The sequence below is a fragment of the Ursus americanus genome, chromosome 3 (assembly GCF_024610735.1).
Source record: "Ursus americanus isolate L20-20 chromosome 3, mUrsAme1.1.p, whole genome shotgun sequence".
Lineage (NCBI taxonomy): Eukaryota > Metazoa > Chordata > Mammalia > Carnivora > Ursidae > Ursus > Ursus americanus.
In genome coordinates, this window is record NC_142129.1 from 92,038,813 (window position 1) to 92,049,413 (window position 10,601).

The following is a 10,601-nucleotide window of genomic DNA, read 5'->3' on the forward strand; positions in this document are numbered from 1 at the left end:
GTAAATGGTGGGTATTCATCCTTTCTGATGGCTGAGTAATAGTCCATTGTATATATGGACCACATCTTCTTTATCCATTCGTCTTTATCCAACCATCAGCTCCTTCAACAGTTTGGAAATTGTGGACAATGCTGCTATGAACATTGGGGTGCATGTGGTCCTTCTTTTCACTACATCCGTACCTTTGGGGTAAATATCCAGTAGCACAATTGCTGGGTTGTAAGGTAGCTCTATTTTTAACTTTTTGAGGAACCTCCATACTGTTTTCCAAAGTGGCTGCGCCAGCTTGCATTCCCACCAACAGTGTAAGAGGGTTCCCCTTTGTCCACATCCTCTCCAACATTTGTTGTTTCTTGCCTTGTTAATTTTTGCCATTCTAACCAGTGTAAGGTGGTATCTTAATGTGGCTTTGATTTGAATTTCCCTGATGGCTAATGATTTTGAACATTTTTTCACGTGTCTGTTAAAAATATGGAATGCTTCACGAATTTGCATGTCATCCTTGCGCGGAGGCCATGCTAATCTTCTCTGTATCATTCCAATTTTAAGATATGTGCTGCCAAAGCAAGCACAGCACCTCTATTTCTACAGTTATCCTGAGATCGTACTTTTCATCAGTGGGATCATTTGGGGGAGGAACAAAGCAAATAAAGAAACTGAAGGCAGACTGAATCTGTTGACATCTCCTTAGTGTAACCACCATCCCAACCCACCAATCAGCGGAGCTTCAGGAGGCTGAAGGGATACAACCCACCTCTACTTGGTTCTATTTTGCTCCTGAAGTGGCTCATTTCCCATTGAGAATAGTGTAGGTGCTGTGGCAAGGGAGGTGGTTTGATCACATCGACTTGAGGGCATCTCCTACCAGCCTGGGTGATACTGCATCCATCAGGAGAGTACCTTCCTCTGTGGCTTCCTATGGCAAGAAGAATTTCAATTATAGAATTAACATTGGCGGAGCCGTGAACGCGCGCCACCAGGCATCTCCCGGAACATCGGAATCCCGGTGTGCTCACGGGATCCAGACTGAGACCGGGAACTCCCGGAGCGCGCGCGGGGCGGCTGGCGGCTGGCGGGCCACCTGCACGGGGGAGCGGGCGGACTCGCGGTCGGCACCCGCGAAACAGCAGACTGAGACCCTGAACCGGGTGCGCGCGCCACCAGGCTTCTCACGAAACTCCGGAATCGAGGTGTGCTCACCGGGCATAGACTGAGACCGGGAGACCCGGGAGCGCGCGGGGCGGCCGGTGGCTGGCGGCATTAGAAACACAAAGGACAGAGACGCAGCCGGTGGCTGGCGGCATTAGAAACACAAAGGACAGAGACGCGCCGGCCCTGGAAGTGAGGGCAGGGTCGCCGAGTTGGTGCGCACATCCCGGGACGGCCGCAGGGTTGAGCAGCACCAACAGTAACAGAGTTAAAGTGGCCAGAACATCAGTGGAGAACGGGCCGCAATCCCTCTGTTCTGTGACAATGCAGCCTCTGCTGCTCTGACTCTCAGAAGAGGCACAGCAAACCGCCAGGGAAAGCCGCCAGAGAACAAAAGCCTGGAAATACCGGCTCAGAGAGTGCCCATCCCCATCCTCCCTCGCAGGGGACACGGAGACTCTACCCAAACAGGGTTGCCTGAGTATCGGCGCGGCAGGCCCCTCCCCCAGAAGGCAGAAGGCAGGCTGAAAAATCAAGAAGCCCACAACCCGGGCGCCTGGGTGGCGCAGTCATTGAGCGCCTGTCTCCGGCTTAGGGCGTGATCCCGGCATTCCGGAAAGGAGTCCCTCATCGGGCTCCTCCGCTGGGAGCCTGCTTCTTCCTCTCTCACTCCCCTGCTTCTGTTTCGTTCTTGCTGACTGTCTGTTTCCCTCTCTCAGATAAGTAAATAAATAAAATCTTTAAAGAAGAAGCCCACATCTCTAAGATCCCTATAAAACAAGGGGCACGGCCTGGGACCCAGTCAATAATTTTGGGCTCTGGAAAGCCCGCAACCTCTCTTCATCAGAATGACAAGAAGGAGAAGCCCCCCCCAGCAAAGAAAAGACAGTGAATCAGTGGCCTCTGCCACAGAAGTAACGGATATGGATGTAACCAAATTATCAGAAATGGAATTCAGAGTAACAATGGTCAAGATAATGAGTAGACTTGAAAAAAGTATTCAGGAAAATATTACTGAGAATATACAATCCCTAAGGGCGGAAATGAGAGCGAATTTGACAGAAATTAAAAATTCTATGAGCCAAATGCAGGCAAAACTAGAGGCTCTGACGGCCAGGGTCACGGAAGCGGAGGAAAGGGTTAGTGAATTGGAGGATGGGTTAATAGAGGAAAAAATAAAAATAGAAGATGGTCTTAAAAAAATCCACGCCCACGAATGTTGGCTACGGGAGATTACTGACTCAACGAAACGATCCAATGTTAGAATCATCGGCATCCCCGAGGGGGTGGAGAAAAACAGAGGTCTAGAAGAGATATTTGAACAAATTGTAGCTGAAAACTTCCCTAATCTAGCAAGGGAAACAAACATTCGTGTCCAAGAGGCAGAGAGGACCCCTCCCAAGCTCAACCATGACAGACCTACACCACGTCACGTCATAGTGCAATTCGCAAATATGAGATCCAAGGAAACAGTATTGAAAGCGGCCAGGGCAAAGAAATTTCTCACGTACCAAGGCAAAGGCATCAGAATTACATCAGACCTGTCTACACAGACCTGGAATGAGAGAAAGGGTTGGGGGAGCATTTTTAAAGCTCTTTCAGAGAAAAACATGCAGCCAAGGATCCTTTATCCAGCAAGGCTGTCATTCAGAATTGATGGAGAAATAAAGACATTTCAGAATCGACAGTCACTAGCCAATTTCATAACCACGAAACCAGCCCTACAGGAGGTATTACGGGGGGTTCTATAAAAGTAAAAAGGCCCCAAGAGTGATACAAAACAGAAAGTCACAGCCAATACAAACAAAGACTTTACTGACAACATGGCAGAATTAAAAGCATATCTCTCAGTACTCAGCCTGAACATTAATGGTTTAAATTCTGGTTTCAAACGCCACAGGGTTGCAGATTGGATAAAAAGAAATGACCCATCCATTTGCTGTCTACAAGAGACTCATTTCGAACCCAAAGATGCATTCAGACTGAGAGTAAGGGGATGGAGTACCATCTTTCACGCAAATGGACCTCAAAAGAAAGCTGGGGTAGCAATTCTCATATCAGATAAATTGGATTTTAAACTACAGACTATAGTTAGAGATGCAGAAGGGCACTATATTATTCTTAAAGGAAGTATTCAACAAGTGGATATGACAATTATAAATATATATGCCCCCAACAGGGGAGCAGCAAGATACACAAGCCAACTCTTAACCAGAATAAAGAGACATATAGATAAAAATACATTAATAGTAGGGGACCTCAACACTCCACTCTCAGAAATAGACAGAACACCCTGGCAAAAACTAAGCAAAGAATCAAAGGCTTTGAATGCCATACTCGACGAGTTGGACCTCTTAGATATATATAGAACACTGCACCCCAGAACCAAAGAATACTCATTCTATTCTAATGCCCATGGAACATTTTCAAGAATAGACCATGTTCTGGGACACAAAACAGGTCTCAGCCGATACCAAAAGATTGAAATTATCCCCTGCATATTCTCAGACCACAACGCTCTGAAATTGGAACTCAACCACAAGGAAAAATTTGGAAGAAACTCAAACACTTGGAGACTAAGAACCATCCTGCTCAGGAATGACTCGATAAACCAGGAAATCAAAAATCAAATTAAACAATTTATGGAGACCAATGAGAATGAAAATACAACAGTCCAAAACCTATGGGATACTGCAAAGGCAGTCCTAAGGGGGAAATACATAGCCATCCAAGCCTCACTCAAAAGAATAGAAAAATCTAAAATGCAGTTTTTATATTCTCACCTCAAGAAGCTGGAACAGCAACAGAGGGACAGGCCTAATCCACGCACAAGGAAGCAGTTGACCAAAATTAAAGCTGAAATCAATCAAGCAGAAACCAGAAGTACAGTAGAGCAGATCAACAGGACTAGAAGCTGGTTCTTGGAGAGAATCAATAAAATTGACAGACCACTGGCAAGACTTATCCAAAAGAAAAAAGAAAGGACCCAGATTATTAAAATTATGAATGAAAAAGGAGAGGTCACGACGAACACCATTGAAATTGGAAGGATTATTAGAAATTTTTATCAACAGCTATATGCCAATAAACTAAGCAATCTGGAAGAGATGGAATCCTTCCTCGAAACCTATAAACTACCAAGATTGAAAAAGGAAGAAATTGATTTCTTAAACAGGCCAATTAATTATGAAGAAATTGAGTCAGTGATAAACAACCTTCCAAATAACAAAACTCCAGGCCCGGACGGTTTTCCTGGGGAATTCTACCAAACATTCAAAGAAGAAATAATACCTATTCTCCTAAAGCTATTTCAAAAAATAGAAACAGAAGGAAAGCTACCAAACTCATTCTATGAGGCCAATATTACCTTGATCCCCAAACCAGGCAAAGACCCCCTCAAAAAGGAGAATTACAGACCGATTTCCCTAATGAATATGGACGCCAAAATCCTCAACAAGATACTTGCTAATAGAATCCAACAGTTCATTAAAAGGATTATCCACCACGATCAAGTGGGATTCATACCTGGGATGCAAGCGTGGTTCAATATTCGCAAATCAATCAGCGTGATACATCATATCAACAAGAAAAGACTCAAGAACCATATGATCCTCTCAATCGATGCCGAAAAAGCATTTGACAAAATACAGCATCCTTTCCTGATTAAAACCCTTCAGAGTGTAGGAATAGAAGGTACATTTCTCAATCTCATAAAAGCCATCTATGAAAAGCCTACAGCAAATATTATTCTCAATGGGGAAAAGCTGGAAGCCTTTCCCTTAAGATCAGGAACACGACAAGGATGCCCACTCTCGCCACTATTATTCAACATAGTACTAGAAGTCCTTGCAACAGCAATCAGACAACAAAAAGGGATCAAAGGTATTCAAATCGGCAAAGAAGAAGTCAAAATGTCTCTCTTCGCAGACGACATGATACTCTATATGGAAAACCCAAAAGAAGCCACTCCCAAACTATTAGAAGTTATAGAGCAATTCAGTAACGTGGCAGGATACAAAATCAATGCTCAGAAATCAGTCGCATTTCTGTACACGAATAACGAGAACGAAGAAAGAGAAATCAGGGAATCCATCCCATTTACAATAGCACCAAAAACCATACGTTACCTTGGAATTAACTTAACCAGAGACGTAAAGGACCTTTATTCTAGAAACTATAAATCACTCTTAAAAGACATTGAGGAAGACATAAAAAGATGGAAAGATATTCCATGCTCATGGATCGGAAGAATTAACATAGTTAAAATGTCCATGCTACCCAGAGCAATCTACACTTTCAATGCTATCCCGATCAAAATACCGAGAACGTTTTTCAAAGAACTGGAACAAATAGTCCTTAAATTTGTATGGAACCAGAAAAGACCCCGAATCTCCAAGGAACTGTTGAAAAGGAAAAACAAAGCTGGGGGCATCACAATGCCGGATTTCGAGCTGTACTACAAAGCTGTGATCACAAAGACAGCATGGTACTGGCACAAAAACAGACACATAGACCAATGGAACAGAATAGAGAGCCCAGAAATGGACCCTCAGCTCTTTGGGCAACTAATATTTGATAAAGCAGGAAAAAACATCCGGTGGGAAAAAGACAGTGTCTTCAATAAATGGTGCTGGGAAAATTGGACAGCTACATGCAAAAGAATGAAACTTGATCACTATCTCACACCATACACAAAAATAAACTCCAAATGGATGAAAGACCTCGATGTGAGACAGGAATCCATCAAAATTCTAGAGGAGAACATAGGCAGCAACCTCTACGACATCGGCCAAAGCAAACTTTTTCATGACACATCCCCAAAGGCAAGAGAAACAAAAGATAAAATGAATTTATGGGACTTCATCAAGATTAAAAGTTTCTGCACATCCAAGGAAACAGTCAGAAAAACTAAGAGGCAGCCCACGGAATGGGAGAATATATTTGCAAATGACACTACAGATAAAGGACTGGTATCCAAGATCTACAAAGAACTTCTCAAACTCAATACACGAGAAACAAATAAACAAATCAAAAAATGGGCAGAAGATATGAACAGACACTTTTCCAATGAAGACATACAAATGGCTAACAGACACATGAAAAAATGTTCAAAATCATTAGCCATCAAGGAAATTCAAATCAAAACCACACTGAGATACCACCTTACGCCAGTTAGAATGGCAAAAATAGACAAGGCAAGAAACAACAATTGTTGGAGAGGATGTGGAGAAAGGGGATCCCTCCTACATTGTTGGTGGGAATGCAAGTTGGTACAGCCACTCTGGAAGACCGTGTGGAGGTCCCTTAAAAAGTTAAAAATTGAGCTACCCTATGATCCAGCCATTGCACTACTGGGTGTTTACCCCAAAGATACAGAAGTAGTGAAGAGAAGGGCCATATGCACCCCAATGTTCATAGCAGCAATGTCCACAATAGCTAAATCGTGGAAGGAGCCGAGATGCCCTGCAACAGATGACTGGATTAAGAAGTTGTGGTCCATATATACAATGGAATATTACTCAGCAATCAGAAAGAATGAGTTCTCAACATTTGCTACAACATGGACAGCACTGGAGGAGATAATGCTTAGTGAAATAAGTCAAGCAGAGAAAGACAACTATCATATGATTTCTCTCATCTATGGAACATAAGAACTAGAATGATCAGTAGGGGAAGAAAGGGATAAAGAAAGGGGGGGTAATCAGAAGGGGGAATGAAACATGAGAGACTATGGACTATGAGAAACAAACTGAGGGCTACAGAGGGGAGGGGGGTGGGGGAATGGGATAGACCGGTGATGGGTAGTAAGGAGGGCACATATTGCATGGTGCACTGGGTGTTATACACAACTAATGAATCATCGAGCCTTACATCGAAAACCGGGGATGTACTGTATGGTGACTAACATAATATAATAAAAAATCATTATTAATAAAAAAAAAAAAAAAAAAAAGAATTAACATTGGCAGGTATCTGCCATTGCGTAGAGGTTTTGATTAACTCAAAAACTTGTACCAGAAGGCATAGCGGCCGTAGTAGTCTGGGCAGACTGAGTTGGAAGTGTCCATGGGCTACAATGGGAGGGGAACTGGGACTCCTAATGGGCCAGAAGAATGACAAAGTAATGGCCACATATGTGCTCCTGGGCTACAAGAGATCCAATTTGGAGGGCTACACCATTACTCTAAAGCCCCCTTCTTTATCTGACCCCACTAACAGCTGCTCTCCACTACCCTGTAAGGTATAGCATAAGTACCTTACAAATTCCAACCCAAAGCAGTGGAGATGCAGCAAGCCCGCTCTTCCTACCTTTTAGTTCCAACTCTGAGGACAGTTAGAGCAGTAGCACTGAAAATCAGTGGCCTGAGGACGATCGGGAATTAGGACAAAGGCCAGTAGCAGAGCCAAATGCCACCCAGTCTCTTACTCGTCCTGGAGAGGAAGACCACGCCAGCAACCCCACTACCTGGCCCTCCTCTACCTATAGCAGCAACAGTCGTGGAGCCCCAGACAAACCACATTCCCCCAGGATGTATCCACCAGAGGAAACTCCCTCCATCTTGGGCAGCTCGGACAGGTGGGAGGCCAGCAGAATTTGCCCCACAGTGTGACCTCTGGCTTTCCCTCTGGCAGCAGCCATGGCAGCAGGGACCACTGGGAGGTCCTTCATCTTCATCTGCAGACGCTTGTGTTTCAGGTCAGCTAGAAAGACCTGGCATGAAGCTAAAAGAGTGGGAAAGAAGAAGCCTCAGGTAGTGGGCAGCCAAGGCAGTGATATAAATGGGAAAGCAAATCAGGAAGTCAAGCGCACTTTCTACCCTTTCCATGGGACATGACGTTCACGAGCCCCATGGAGCCCCATGAGATGGTTCAGAACAGCTAGGAGCTGGATGTATACAGTTGCAAATTCAAGCTGAGCAGGAAGTACACAGCCCACCTGAGAGAGGACTTCAGGCAGTGGAGGATGGAGGTGTGAAACCAGCCCAGCCTTCACTCATGGGGTTCAGGAAGAAGACATCTGGCACTTCCATGACTTTCAAAATCAGTCTCCAAGATACTGCTTAGCTTAAAGGACTTCCAGGAGTTACCTGGGCGACAGGCTGGCTCCTGGGTGAACTTCAGAGATTAGACTGTTTCCCCTCAGGCATTTCTCCTCTCCTCTTTTGCACCTTGTCTTCTGTTTGTGGGGGAGAGAAAATGGTGCTGTAGAAATAAACACGGACTCTCTCTTTGTGCATATATATACCAATTTGTTGTTTAAATACAAGTTTTTTTTCTTTTTTCAAATTTTTATTTAAATTGTAGTTAGTTTACATACAGTGTAATATTGGTTTCAGGAGTAGAATTCAGTGATTCATCACTTACATACAACACCCAGTGCTCATTACATCACGTGCCCTCCTTAATGCCCATCAGCCCATCCCCCACCCACCTCCCCTTCATCAACCGTCAGTTTGTTCTCTGGACTTAAGAGTCTCTTATGGTTTGCCTCCCTCTCTGTCTATATCTTATTTTATTTTCCTCCCCTTCCCCCTTTGTTCACCTGTTTTGTTTCTTAAAGTCCACATATGAGTGGAATCATATGGTATTTGTCTTTCTCTGACTGATTTATTTTGCTTAGCATAATACACTCCTGCTCTATCCACGCTGTTGTAAATGGCAAGATTTCATTCTTTTTGATGGCTGAGTAATATTCCATTGTATATATTTACCTCATCTTCTTTATCCAGTCATCTGTCGATGGACATTTGGGCTCTTTCCATAATTTGACTATTGTTGGTACTGCTGCTATAAACACTGAGGTGCTGTGCCCCCTTAAATCAATATTTTTGTATCCTAAATACACTAGTTTTAAAAAACCACCCTGCTTTATGATTGTAGCTGTTACAAGACACTCATCTACCATTTTACTAGAGGACGGTCCTGAATCCTTCAAAGTTCTCTCTGACCAAACTGAAAACAAAACAAAGCACAAAAAATATTTCTCTTGAGGGAAACCAAAGCCTGGGGACACCAACCTAAGAATGAAACAAATGTCAATGCACCGTAAAGGAGACTATATTTGGAGTAGTTGCTGGAAACAGGCCTGAGGCTCACATCTGTATGATAAATATTGCTGTGTGGCAAGAGCTTCAGTATTTTTAAGTCTAAAACAATGAAGGTGTATTCTCTCTCATGGTTCCATGAATTTGGCCAGGCTCAGAGAGGTGGTTTCTCTGCTCCTTGTTGGTGTCTACTGGGCCCACTCCTATGGCTTCATCCAGCTGGTGGCTGGGCTGGCCTGGAAGGTTCTGAAAGGCCTGTGTGCTAAATGGGCTGAAGTACCTTAGTTTTTCTTCATGTGGCCCCTCTTTCACAACAGGAGAGCCAGAACTTCCCGACAAAATGGTGGGTTGCAAGAGGGAACATTCCAGAAGGACAAGACCCAGTTGGCAAGTGCTTACCAAACCCCTGCTTGCCTCACTCTTGCTGAAGCCCACTAGCCAAACCAAGTCATATGGCCAAACTCAGAATCAATGTGGGAAGGGATCACTCAGGGGTGGGAGGACTGGAAGGCATGACCAATGGGGAACCAGGGTCACAGTCTACCACGTACTGCTGTGTGGCAGAGCAATAGACTCATCCAGAGAACTGGACAAAAATGCACCTGATGGTGGGATTCACAGCTGAATGTCTGTACACGGAGCAGAAGAGGAAGCAGAATTCCATGAAAAAGCGTGGAGGCTGAACAGATGTCCTTTGTCACTGTCCATGGTGTCCATCTGTGGTCATTCTCTGCCATCCCATGCTACAACTCCCAGAGAGGCAGGGTCTGCTTTAAAATGTTCCAGTGTACTGCCAATGCCTTGTGTTTCATCAGTTTGGGGACACAGGAGCCCACTGTGGTAGAGAGTGACAAAACTACAGTGGAGGTCACACCAATAGGACATCTTGCTTTCACAGCAATACTCAGGATAGCATCCAGCTTGGCCAATGCACAAGTGTTGGTGCCAGGCTATCTGTCAGCAGCCTGGATGAATCTTGTTGACCGGGGAAACGGGGGGCTGCCTGGCAAGACCTGAAGATTTGGGGTGGAGCGTCATTTTCTGTTGATTTTCAAATCTCATCCTAACTTCACTTCCCAGGAAAGTCCTCTAGGCTCAGTTATTTTACATTCACCTCAGAATGCCCTCCTCCTTTATTCTGACATGCATTGCTCTTCCTGACTTAAAGTCTGCATTCCTGGGGCGCCTGGGTGGCTTAGCCGTTAAGCGTCTGCCTTTGGCTGAGGTCATGTTCCCAGGGTCCTGGGATCGAGCCCCGCATTGGGCTCCCTGCTCAGCGGGAAGCCTGCTTCTCCCTCTCACACTCCCTTTGCTGTGTTCCCTCTTTCACTGAGTCTCTCTGTCAAATAAATAAATAAAATCTTTAAAAAAAAAAAAAAAGTCTGCATTCCTGCTGGCCTCAGCTCT

The 10,601-nt window shown here is 44.5% G+C and overlaps 1 non-coding gene across 1 annotated transcript; it reads right to left on the reverse strand.

Moving 5' to 3' along the window:
• Positions 1-465: 465 nt before the first annotated feature.
• LOC123789714 (U6 spliceosomal RNA) lies at positions 466-572 on the reverse strand. The gene has a single exon (XR_006778879.2). It is a non-coding gene; the product is annotated as a U6 spliceosomal RNA (small nuclear RNA).
• Positions 573-10,601: the final 10,029 nt, after the last annotated feature.